Raw genomic sequence first — 14,154 nt, 5'->3', positions numbered from 1 at the left:
TGCATGAGACACTTCTAATAAATCTCACATTTTTCAGATATCTCCTGTTGGTCCTGTTTCTCTAGAAGACCCTGACTAATACCAGGCGCTTTTGGATACAAATGCCCAGGTCACTATTATTCCAGAAGACATAGAGGGCAGTGGGTGGTTTGGGGCATTCCACACAAGAATGGGGATGAGAAGTTGCTGCTACCATGTGGGTGGGCCCCCATGGCTTTTGGCCACTCCTGTGGTCGTGTCTCCCACTGGGGAATGCACTGCAGGAGCTGATGCCTCCCAAAGGCACCCCCCATCCCAGTGAATTCTGGCCATCACAGGTGGGTGAATGACAGGCACACACACACACACATACCCGATGCTCCCATTTCCTCTCTGAATTGTCTACCAGTGACCATATCAACTCCCTAGTGAGGAAAAGAACGTTAATGAACCTTTAAAGGACCCTCTATTTGCAGGTGTTCTCTGCTCCACTATCTCTGCTATAATAGCCTAGTGTGATCAGTAAAAAGGCAAGTGGAACGTGGAAGCTCACTATATACTATCAGGTCTTGAATGCAGATGTGCTGCCTTTGGCACTCACAGTCCCAGACGTTGTGCTATTTTCATTTTAGCACCAATTTCCTTATCTCATCCTCCCCCTGGCTACCCTATATTGGGTAATATGGAAAGCAGGTACTTTCCACTTGGGAACAAAGGAGGAACAGGCCCTGCAAAAGGTAAAAGTGACTGTTTCAGCCGCCCAGCTTCTTGGAAATTTAGAGCCTGAATTTCCACTTGAACTACAGGTCTCTGCCACCCAGTGGTCCCTCTAGCCATAGGAGGGAGCCACAGGAATTCACAGGCCCCTGCAGAATAACTGAATTTCCCATGGACACTTCTGCCACTGAGTGGATTCACCACGGGCCCGAAAAGGGCATTTAGGAGATATTCCCAGAGGGGCTGCACCAGGCCACTCATGGCACATGGAGTGCATCAGCCCTCTCCTGCTACCCCAAGGCGTGTCCTACATCTAGGCTGCAGGGGACTCCTATTCAGGCTATGGCCCTGCCTGTCCACTTCCTCGTGCAGGTACGGTGCCCACATGAGATACTTTGGAAGAGCATTTTTGCCACCCCTGCAGGTACCCAGACATCTCCTCTGATGAAAAATCCCATTTTACTGTATAATCCATTCAACAATGGGCCCAGATTCACAGGATTAGATGGACTTTCCATGTCACCCACCACCCACAGGCACTGGCATTGTGGAGAACTTTAATGGCTGCCTGAAAAAGGACCTGAGAACTCTCTTATTGAATGGACTATCCACCTTACTCAGGCCCTCTGGAAGCTGAAGGGGATGAAGGTGGGGGAGGAACCAGGCTTTACTGCACATCCACCCTTGCACCCATCGAGATAAGCATTGGCCTAGAAAGGGGAACCAAGGACACACCACTTGGGATTCTCCCTGTCACCCACTATCAGGGCATCATCCCACTTTCTGTCCCACTACACCATCCACATGATTCCAAGGATGGTGGGAGGTTAGGGCTACGAGGTAGAGAGGTGGGATGCCAGGAAGTAGGCTTACATATACTTAACACACGGGGAGACAATCCAGTGGGCAGAAGCTGTGGGACCTGAGCCATAGTGGAGGTTAATGGGTGACACCTACCCCTAGTTAGGCCAGCAGTTCCTTTGGAAATGGTCATGGAACCATTTGAGGTCCTAACAACTTCCATTTGTCAGGAAGAATAGAAATTGGCTGGAAGACACAGGTAAGATATTCTGATAGATGGGAAAATGGTGAGGTTTTTTAGTGCAAGGCAAGGGACAGACAGACTGGGTGGCCTTAGAGGGAAAGAATAAGTGACTTCAAATCAGCTAAGAAAAGTGGTTCCCATAGGAAATGGTTGCACCACTGCCTTGTCAGGACTAGTTACTGCTGCCCTGTCTTGTTTTCTACAGATTTGACATAGTGACATCTTGAAGGAACATATCTTCTTCGAACTGACCTGGGCCACCGTGGCAGCAGGGAACCTGACCCAGCTGCTTGATCTGCCATCTGATCCCTCGGTCCCTCTCTCTCTCTTTGCAGAGTCTGGTTGACACTCAACAGAGCCGATCTTCCCTGCCTCATGGTTGAACCAACACCAGGAAATCCTTCATTTATGACCTCCAATAAAAATAAGGGCACAGCTGTTGGCTGTGCATTGTTCTTCTCCACATCCCTGGGCAACCTGTTGGGATGCAACAACTCCTGATGCAATGGAATGGCAAATGGTTCATTTCTCTCAATTTATTATCTTGAGCAATGTATGATTTGCCTGGGTGGGCAAATCATGATTTGGATTGGCTCCTTTCAGCAGATCATTATTGCCTCTGGCTGGAAGTAAGTGTCAATGAATACATGATCTGCAACCTGTCAGCCACCTGAGTTGACACTGTTGAAGTCACAGCGTGAGACCTTCAGGCTAAGCAAAGATCATTAGACTCTCTAGCAAAAGCAGTGTCTGATAATCACATTGCCTTGGACCTCCTTCTAGCCCAAGAAGGAGACACGTGCTGTTGCTAACACCTCCCACTGTATGTGGGTTAATACCTTGGGGAGGTGAAATAAGAGATGACTAAAATCCAATAACTGCAAAGCATACAGGCAGATTCCACGTGGGACTTCTTCAGCTATCTCTCAGGGGCTGGAGGGGGAAATGGAGGCACCATTGCCTCAGACAGGCCTGCTCACCCTGCTGAGAGTCATGGTGTGCATAAGTGAAGCCTTCCTAATGGGCTGCAGCCGCCAGTGTTCCCAAATCTTTACTGCCAACTTTGGTGAGAGCTCTTCACGTCGGAGGTGAGAGGTGGACTCATGGTGTAGAAGTGAATGCCGAGGAGTAGGCTAGACCTGGTTGAGGGGCCTAGGTGTGGTCTACTGAGGAAGTCCAGACACCTGCTCCGTGGCCATCTTCCCCCGGTTGCCTTTGTTGTTTCAGGCTGTTTCCATTTCAAAGCCCCCGGGAGATTAGGTCTAATGAAAAGGCCTGACCAGTCCTTACATGTGCAAACCGGAAACAAGCAGCCCCAGATGCTTATCAGAGCAGGAAACTCTCAGTGGCAAGGCTCCCTCCCCCTGGGTGCATCCTCAGATGGGGTGGGTGCCTCTTCCCTCTCACGTGGGGTGAGGCATGCAGAGCTGCCATCCACTGACCCTGATGCAAGCAATTTGGTCTTCCCGGGGAGACCAGCTATATTGACAGCGCTTCTGCTCTTTTGCAGCCTTAGTGCTATGTAAGTAATAAGGCGGTCATCTGCTGAAAGCTTCTGTCGTGCCTGAGTCTGTGCTCCCATGACACGCCGGGTGACAGCTCACTGCACACAAGGTCTCACAACACAGCTAACAAAGCCAGGCTCTGTACACTTATCCAGCCAGAAATGCTGTCTGCTTCACCTTACTGCCTTTTGTATCACCCATCTCTTCCTCCGTGGAAAGAAGCAAAGCAAAACTCCAACACCAAGAAACCTGCAGAGCGGTTCTCCTGTGATGCCTTAAGTCTGAGGCCGCTCTAAGCTTCTGCTAACTCACTGTTGTAAATCCTTCCGCCGGCCTGGATGGTGACTGAGGCCGCAATGTGCAGGGGAAGAGAGGACTATATTCTAGCCCCATTGAAATAGAAGGTAGCATATGTGCTCTGGGAGTGGAACAGGGATTTAGGAGGAGAATTCATTTGGCAAACATGGAGCACCAAGCTTATGGTCTAGCTCAGTTTGTTTCTTGGGAGACTGTGACTCCCAGGGGATATCCCAGTTGGCCTCCTGGGGTCTGTGAACCAGCCCCCTCCCCAGTTGCTAAAGCATATTTCAGGGAAGGCTTTCAGAAGAGGAGGGACTTGGGCTGGTCCTTGAGTGGTATTTCAGGCAGGGGAGGGTTGGGTGCTTAGGCTGGGAGGTGGGAGTGTGGCCCCCAAAGGGCGGCTGGGGGTGGTGGGGGCAGTTCAGGAAGGGCAGGACAGGCTTGCAGGAAGCTAGGTTGCGGCTGGATTGCACAGGGCCTTGGGGACAGGTGCAGGAGTTTGTTCTCCTGAGTTGCGAGCTGCGGGATTTGGGGGAGAGACAGCCTACCCCTTTGACTGAGTCGTGGCCCTTGGCTGAAGTGGGAACCAAGACCCATTTAGGGTTTAGAGGATGTTTTCATTTGTAAGCTGCTGGAATGCACTATACCAGAAACTGGATGGCTTTTAAAAGGGGAATTTATTAAGTTGCAAATTTACAGTTTTAAGGCTGTGAAAATATCCAAATTAAGGTATCCAGAGAAAGATACTTTATCTCCAAAGAAAGGGCCCATGAAGTTCAGGGTTTCTCTCTCAGCTGGGAAGACACATGGTGATGTCTGCTAGCTTTCTCTCCTCATTTTATAATACTTCCTCAGGGGTGTTTTTCTTCCGCATCTCCAAAGGTCTCTGGCTGTGTGGGCTGTATCAGCACTGAAGCTTTTCCCAAAATGGTTCCCTCTTAAAGGACTCCAGTAAGCAACCCCACCTTGCATAGGTGGAGACACATCTCCACAGAAACCATCTAATTAAAAGTTATCAGCCACAATTGGATAGGTCATATCTCCATGGAAACAGTAAAAAAGATCCCATCCAGCAATATTAAATGAGGACTTAAGGACATAGCTTTTCTGGGGCGCATAATAGCTTCAAACGAGGCACAGAGGAGAAACCTCTTATGTCCCAGATATGCCACCTCCAAGCTTCTACCCTCCCCACCCCTGGTTCAGAGCTTTCAAAGCTCATGCCCAGGTCTTGGCTGTGAAGGACAAAGAGAAATGCCCTCTGATGCCTGGGAAACACATCTCCATAGGGGAGTGAAGAGGTCTGAAACCACTGGCCTGGGCCAGGGAAGCTTTGGCCTGAGGTCTTGAAACAGAGAGCTGATCCCTGCCCTCTGTCACTACTATTTGATTGCATGCCCTCAGGTAAGCTTCTCAGACCAGTACGGTCTCTGTTTCATCATCCGTAAATTTCACCAACTACTTCAGGATTATTATAAGGCAGAAAGGAGATGGAATACTTAATGATTTACCAGTATTTGGCACACTGTTTTCATTTTAGATCATTCCTGCCATACCCCACTTCCTCCTAACCCTTCCCCAGCATTGACTCTGGATTTCTATCTCACCGCTCCTCCCCACAACTTGAAAGTCCTAAATACCGGGTCTTTCCTCTTGAGGAGAGCCAACGCCTGATCACAGCTCTGTTTTTCAAATCTAATTGAATCTTGTAAATGCTTTAAGATTGTCCTTGATATCTTGAGAGCCCGTGGAGTGTACGTATAAAGGCGATGATTGTATAATTAAGAATCTGCTATTTTCCTAAGATTTCTCTTGGCATAAAATTAGGAAACCTTGAGCCTTTGCTGCTGGTCCCTGCATAATGTGATGTTACTTTGTAGGAAATAGGGGTGAGAAGCTTGAAGATCAATAAAAATTTTAACAGCAGATAAGTATCTGAGCCAATATACCAATTGGCTAGTTTCCATAGCGCCAGCCCATTAAAAATTGTTTTCATTTTATTTTTTAAAATTGGTAATACATTCATGTGTTAAAAAATCAAAACAGAAAAAAGATGTAGTCTTACTTCCATCTTTGTTCCTTTCCACCCTGTCCTTTTGTTTCCTATAAATAATCTCCTTAGTTTCTTGTGTATTCTAGGGTTTTATGCAAATATAAGCAATTAGGAGGATCTACTTTTATTCTCCCCGTTCTTATACTTAACAATACGTCCTGGAAATCTCTATATCACTACATAGAGAGCTTCCTCAAACTCTTTTTTTTTAAGCAGATATTCCACTGTGTGGATAAACCATAGTTTATTCAGCCATTCTCCTTATAGGGACATTTGAAATATCAACAATACTGCAATGAATAACACATTGCCAGAAATAGGATTGTTGCATCAAAGAGCAAATACATTTATGATTTTGATATTGATAAATATCAAAATATTTTGATGTTGATAAATTCCCCTCCATGGGACTGTACCATTCTGCAACATTATAAGAGTGCCTGTTTTCTCATACCCTAGCCTCGCCAAGTCGATGAGCTATTTTAGGATTTTTGTATTCTGATATGTGAAACATGGTTTCTCAGTTGTGATTTCCATTTTTCTTCTTATGAGTGAAGGACCTTTTCACACACGTAAAAGCATTTTTTTTGTGGACTGTCAGATAAAGTCTTTCTTCCATGGATTGTTAGTCTTTTTCTGAATCCAAACCTAAAGCTGTGAGCTCCTTGGAAGCAGACTTTACTGGAAGAGCCCCAGGTTTTAGAAGGGAGACCTTGAGCTTGTTTTTGGACATAACTGTTTTTGAGGTGTTTCTGAATCATCTAAGAGGAGACCTGAGCATATATGAGTTTTGAGCATAAAAAAGTCTGTGCTGGAAATAAAAATGTGTAAAAGGTGGTGACTGAACGTGTGGATGAGCAGGCCTAGGGAGAGACATAAGAGCAGGGCTTAACAGTGAATCTTGATGAGCACCAAAATTGAATGGCCACATAGGAAAGGATGAACTTGTAGAAGAGGGAGGAAAAAAAGAGCAACCAGTTGGACAGGAAGAAAAGCCTGACTGTTGTGTCATGGAAGGTAAAGGAAAAACGTAATTTAAGGAAGTAGTTAACAGTGCCCTCAGCTGCTTAGAGGCCAAAGTGAAGACTGGATTTACCCACAAAAAAGGTCAATGGTGAACTTCTTGTCGGATTACTCATAGGCCAAGGAAGAAGTCACAATGGAAATCAGAAAATATCTTGAACTGAAGGATAAATAATGAAAACATAATAGCAAAATGTGTGGGATACAACTGTAGGACACTTAGAATGATATTCATAGTTGTAAATGCATATACTAGAAAAGAAGAAAAATGGAAAAGATCTGCTCTTCTATTTTAAGAAGCTAGTAAAAAGAACAGAAAATTAAAACCCTAAATATAGGTAGAAATGAAAAATAAACATAAAAACAGAAATTATGAAAAAGCAGATGTACAACAAAGAAAACCAACAAAAAATTGCATGTTAAACATTTTATTAGTTAATCTTATTAATTAATAAAATTAATAAAGCAAACAAGATTGATCAAGAAAAAAATTTAAAAATCACAAATTACTGATGTCAAGAATGAAAGACATATAGTTCCCTATACTGAATATTTTAGTTAATGGTAAATTATGAAGGCCACAGCAATCATTTTTTAGGAAGAAAATGTGAAGCATTATGGGAGGCATAGGTCAGTGATATAGAAACATAATGTATATTTGTGTGTGTATACACATTTATATATATTCTGTAATCTATATAATCACATACTCATAATCTATAAAAAACTATGTATTTAACAAAAATTGCAAATATTTATCGTTCTCTTTACATATGGTCTTCATTTCCAAAAGGAGCATTTTCGCTTATAATACAAAATTTAATTTAGATTGTAGAAATATTTTTAATAAAGCCTAATCTAATAATCCTCAGGTTACTTGCCTAATGGTATTATGAGATAAATATTCCGTCAGTATGCACAATAATAAAAGCTTATCCAGTATACTGGATTAGTATTATAAACCTATTCTTTAAATTTCTTGATTCTGACAGTTTGTAATAAAATCTATTGCATTATTTTATAATGCTCCTTGTTTCTTAAAAAGGATTTTAATCAAAGTCTCTATAATTCTTATTCACCTAGCAGCACCTATAAGAATTTTGTTTTTATATTCTGATCAAGCGCTGCTATTTACATGTATTTGAGTTTGTTATTAATCTACTGAAATGAACCTCAGTCATCACCTGATATCGTTCAATAAATGGATATCTTCTATAACATCCCAGAAATGTGTTCATCTCACTGCAATTTGAATACCTCCAGCAAGAGGAAACTCATTACCTCACAGAGCGGCTCATCCCATGTTGGACAGCCCTGGGGCCCGGGAAATCCCCCTCATTGAGCTAGGACTGACCTGGAGCAGCATCAGTCTCACTAGCAAGTCGCCTCCCTCCCTCTTCCATGGATGGCCCTCGAAAGATCTGAAACCATCTGTCATGTCCGCCTGCACCTTTAATCTAAACATCCCCAGTCCTTACAACCATTCCTCATCAGACATGAATTCCACACCACTTACCAGCCTCTCTCTAAACCTACCTAGCTTGTCAGGATCCTGCTTAAAACGCACAACTAGACTTTAGCACTTTTCCCCTGCTGTACTCAACACCTAACACCAGTAGCCTGTGGCTTCTCATGATTAAACAGTGTTTTTTTTTTAAACAGTAGAATATAAATAAATAGCTTCTTAATACAGTGCATACAATGGCTGCTGAGCCAGTGTCTATCATATTCCATTGGGTTAGGAGTGATCTGAGGAGAGAATGTCCTATATACTCCTCCAGCATAGTGGCTTACACATAATAGGAATCCGATAAATGGTTTGGATGTTAGACTTAAGTTATTTCCCTATTATATACTTAAGCAATGAGATTTTTTTTACCCTTTGTACATTTGTTATTACTAAAGCTCGCCTTTTTGTCGCCTTTTGATGCTCTCTAGTTTTAATTGCCAGCATTGTGCTGAATACATATTTAGTAAACATGCCTTGTGTGACAAAATCATTGAATAAAAGTCTCAGACACAACAAGATTAGATACCAAGTCTGATGTGTCTTTTTCAGTCTGACACAGTGGCTCAGTGGGAAACCTGCGAGTCCACAGGTTTTACTTGTATTATTTTTAGCACTGCTAATTTATATTGTCTCTGAATAAGTCATTTTGACTTTCAGAACTGCCATCCCTTCATCTGTAAAATATTTACGTGCCTCAAATGGTTGATAGGATGATCAAACATAATATATTTGAAAGCACTTTCAAAAATATTTTTAAACTATATAAACCCAAGATTATGAAGTTTATGTCGTTATTGATGGTGTCTTGAAGAGCTCATTAAATGTTAAGTGGAAGTAGTTCTTATATATTTTATCATTTGTTTTATAACTGCTGATTACCTAAAGTTGAGTGTTTGGGGTTAATAAAAATGTATTCGTACAAAAATAAAAAAAATAAAAAAGAATGAAAGGGAGGGTCAGGGAACAGTGGCTCAGTGGCAGAGTTCTCGCCTGCCATGCTAGAGAGATCCAGGTTCAATTCCCAGAGCCTGCCCATGCCAAAAAAAAAAAAAACTAAAGAATGAAAGAAGGGATGGCCCTCAGATCCTACAGATATGAAAAAAATGAAGATATTTTAAATAACTTATGCTAATATATTTGACAATGTAGGTGAAATAGGAAAATTCCTTGAAAAACAATTTACCAAACTTACCCAACTCAAATGGTTGATAGGATGATCAAATAAAATAATGTATTTGAAAGCATTTTCAAAAATAGTTTTTGAAAAACAAACACAATAAAAAAATAAAATCTGTCTATAATAAAGACATTGAGATCCACAATTAAAAACCTTCCATGAAGAAAACTCCAAGCCTAGATGGGTTCACAATAGTGAATTCTTCCAAACACTTAAAGAATAAATAATACCAAACATAATCTTCTAATTGTATGAGGCCACTATAATAACCCTGATACCAAAATACGACAAGAAACATTTAAAAAAAAGGAAAATTACAGATCAATATCTCATGAACATAAACACAAAAATACTAAAAATATATTTAAAAACTGAATCCAATGTTAAATAAAAAAGGAATACATTATGACCAAATGGGGCTTATTCCTGTTATGAAAGGTTGGTTTAACATTTTGAAACTCAAAGTAATTCATCACATTAACAGAATAAGGGGTAAAAATCATATGAGGATGTCAAGATAGTGAAAAAACATTTGATAAAATTCAATCTTTTCATGATAAAAAATCTCAGCAAATGAGATATAGAAAGGAACTTCCTTAGTCTAATAAAAGCTATCTACACAAAAATCACAGCAAATATCATTCTTAGTGGTGAAATATTGAACAACTTCCCCTTGAGGTTGGGAATAAGACAAGGATGTCTGCTATCACCCTTCTGCTCAGTAATGCATTGGGGATTCCAAGCTGCAATTAGGCAAATAAATTCAGAAAAGGTGTTGAGACCGGAAAGAAACAGAACTGTCATTATTTGCAGATGACATAATAGTTTATGTAGAAAATCTAAAAGAATCCATTTATTGTAATTAATAATGAATTTAGCAAGGTAATTGGATGCAAGGACAATAAATAAAGGGTTTAAAAGAGCAGCAATTAGAGAATGAGGCTTTAAAAACACTGAATCAGTAAAAAAAAATCAAATATATAATAAAACTAATAAAAGATGTGCAAGACCACGTCACCAAAAATTACAGAAACATTGCTGAAGTTGTAAGGCATGCAACCAAGTGAATGAATTTTGAGGAGAGTATGTTAAATGAAATGTCAGAAACAAAAAGATAAATGTTATCATGCCTCACTCATTTGGACTAACTATAATATACAAACTCAGAGAACTGAAGTCAAGAGCATGGATTATCAGGTTGGAGTCTATTGTAAAGGTTCCTAGATTGTAAACTCTTAAAGCAGTCACATCTAGTCCCGAGTTGTAACTTTTATTTCTAAATTTTAAGATTATGAGCTATTTGTGTATAACGTGGTAATTTCCTGGAACTTTGGATATTTGTGTGACACCTGAGACTCAAGAGTTAGAACTCTTGAAAGTCAGCATTATCCCATTCAGTAACTGTTTAAAAATCTGAAAAAGTGATCAGACTTCATCTACAGATATGAATGAAGTAGATCTGGAAAGGACTAAGGTAAATCAGAGTACTGGGTAAAGGATGATATGGCCCATATTTTCAAACTTCAACCTCTGTGCGAGACCAAAGGGAGAGCTGTTTATTTAGTACAGAATTTATATTTTGGGTAACACATTATCTACTTTAACTTGCATGGTCAGTTTACTTGAACACTGTAATTAGTTGGTTGGTTTCTACAGGTGATGTGATGCTCCCATATATCTCAGAGTAATTTGGACAATTAAAAAAGTATTTGTAAAGTTCCCTTGGGGGACTGGGAAGAAAGGAGGAAATATTCAACTTAGCCATTTGGGAAATTCCTGATATTCTCGCAGGCACTGGGGACAACTAATTCAATAGGCTGAGCCCTCAATCTTGAGGCTCGCCCCTATGAAGTTTATTCCTGCCAAGGAGAAGCAAGCCTAGTGATAATTAGGCCTTAGAGTCACCCCCAGAGAACCTCTTTTGTTGTTCAGATGTAGTCTCTCTAAGCCAATTTGGCAAGTGGATTTACTGCCCTCCCTCTTATGTGGAACATAACTCCTATGAGCCGGGACCTAGCATCATGGTAAGGGGGAAGAGAGAAGTGATACAAAATAGTCTTAGCAGCTGAGAGATTTCAAACAGTCCAGGGGTTATCCTGGAGGTTATTCTTATGCATTATACAGATATTCCTTTTTAATTTATGGTGTACTGGAGTGGCTGGCGGGAAGAACCTGAAATTGTTGAGCTGTGTTCAGTAGCTTTGATTCTTTTTTTTTTTTTTTTTTTTTTTTTTTTTTTTTTAGAGAGAGGGAGGAAGGGAAGGAAAGACAGAGAGAAGGAAGGAAGGATGAAGAAAGGGAAACATCTTTAAACATTTTCTTGTTTTATTGTATTTTGTTTGTTTGTTTGTTTTTTACATGGGCTGGGGCCGGGAATCGAACCGAGGTCCTCCGGCATGGCAGGCAAGCACTTTGCCCGCTGAGCCACCGCGGCCCGCCCTAGCTTTGATTCTTGAAGACGATTATATGAAGATATAACTTTTGCAATTTGTGTGGCTGTGAAAACCTCGTGTCTGATGCTCCTTTTATCCAGGGTATGGACAGATAAGTAAAAAAAATAAGGGATAAAAAAACAATAGGGAGAGATAGAGGGTTAAAAAAAAACACTAAACATTTGCTGAGGTTGTGAAGCATCCAACTAGGTGGATGAAACTTAACGATAGTATGTTGAATAAATGTCAGAAACAACGACAAATACTATCACGCCTCACTCATTTGGACTAACTATAATAAAGAATTGAAGTTGAGAGCATGGATTATCAGGTTGGGGCCTAGTGTAAAGGTTCCTAGATTATAAGCTCTTACAGCAGTCACATCTAGTATGGAGTTATAACTGTTATTTCTAAATTATGAAACAATGAGCTATTTGTGTATAACCTAGCAATTCCCAGGGAGTCTGGGTATTTGTGTGACACCTAAAACTCAAGAGTTAGAGCTCTGAAGCTATGAAAGTCAGCATTACCCCATACAACTGTTAAAAAGTTGAAAAAAGTGATCAGACCTCAACTGGAGATACGAATAACTTGATTTGGATAGGACTAAGGTAATAAGCAACAGGGTAAAGGATGATATTGACTATTTTAAAACTTCAACTTCTATGTGAAATCAAAGGAAGGGATGTTAATTTGGTGCAAAGTTTATATTTTTGGTAGTGCATTATCTAATTTAACTTACACGGTTAGTTTATTCAAACACTATAATTACATGGACTCTTGAATAGGGCATGAGATCTTGTACAGGTTAGTGTGAGGCCCCGATACATCCGAGAGTAATCTGCGCAGAGAATTAAATAAGTATTTGCAAAGTCCCTTGGAGGACTGGGGAGAAAGGAGGAAATATTCAACATACTCATTTGGGGAATTCCTGATATTCTTGCAAGCACTGGGGACAACCAATTCAATAGGCCGAGCCCTCAATCTTGGGGCTCACCCCTATGAAGCTTATTCCTGCAAAGGAGAAGCTAATCCTAGTGATAATTATGCCTAAGAGTCACCCCAAGAGAACTTTTTTTTTTTTATTTTTAATTTTTTAAAAAATACCAAAAAACACCAAACGCAAACATTCTTAACTTTTGATCATTCCATTCTACATATATAATCAGTAATTCACAATATCAGTTGCATATTCATCATCATGGTCACTTCTTGGGAACATTTGCATGTATTCAGAAAAAGACAACAGAAAAAAATTCGTTATCTACCACACCGTCTTATCCCTCCCTTTCATTGATCACTAGCATTTCAAACTAAATTTAACATTTGTCCCCCCTATTATTTATTTTTATTCCATATGTTCTACTCATCTGTTGACAAGGTAGATAAAAGGGACAAGATTCCAGGGGTATATCTCCCTGGCAACATGGGACAGGACTCCTGGATGCGCCAGGACCAGGCATCACGGGAATGAGAAAGCCTTCTTGACCAAAGGAGATAAAGAGAAAGAATACAAAATAGTTTCAATCACTGAGAGATTTCAGAGTTAAGAAGTTATCCTGGAGGTTATTCTTATGCATTATATAGATCTCTTTTTAGTTTATGGTGTGTTGGAGTGGCTGCAGGGAAGAACCTGGAACTGCTGGACTATGTTTCAGTGGCTTTAATTATTGAGGATGATTGTATAAGTATATAGCTTTTATAATATGACCATGTGATTCTGAAAACCTTGTGTATAATGCTTCTTTTATCCAGGTTATGGACAGATGAGTAAAAAAAAATGGATAAAAAATAACAGGATAAAATAAATTGGGTAGATGGAAATACTAATGGTCAATGAGAGGGAGGGTAAGGGGTATGGTATGTGCAAGTTTTTTTCTTTTTCTGAAGTGATGCAAATGTTCTAAACGATCATGGTGATGAATACACAACTATGATGATATTGTGAGCCACTGTTTGTACACCATGTATGGAATGTTATGTGTGTGAAGATTTCTCAATAAAAAAATATATATATTTTAAACGACCAAGGAAAATAGGGTCTGGGGGTAAGGCATAAAAAATTGGGTAGAATGCAATACTAGTGGTCAATGAAAGGGGGGGTAAGGGGTATGAGCTTTTTCTCTTTTTGGAGTGAAGCAAATGTTCTAAAAATGATCATGATTCGGTGTGTGTGTTGGGGGGGGGGCAGGCAATCCAGGATTAACCCTGTGCACAGCAGAGACATAACCATGCTTGTACAGGGAAAGACAAGCAGCTAATAAGTACAAACTTGGTGGAGTTACAAATAGCGAACACCCTCTATAACTCCTGGAAGCAGGGGTCTAGTCAAAGAACCCTTAGTAACTGAAAGAAAATATTCTGGGTTAAATAAGCTTTGAACTTGTTAACTAGTTCAATAGGGTTCAGTGGG

This window comes from Tamandua tetradactyla, chromosome 14 (assembly GCF_023851605.1).
Source record: "Tamandua tetradactyla isolate mTamTet1 chromosome 14, mTamTet1.pri, whole genome shotgun sequence".
Lineage (NCBI taxonomy): Eukaryota > Metazoa > Chordata > Mammalia > Pilosa > Myrmecophagidae > Tamandua > Tamandua tetradactyla.
This window is presented reverse-complemented; position numbering follows the sequence as displayed.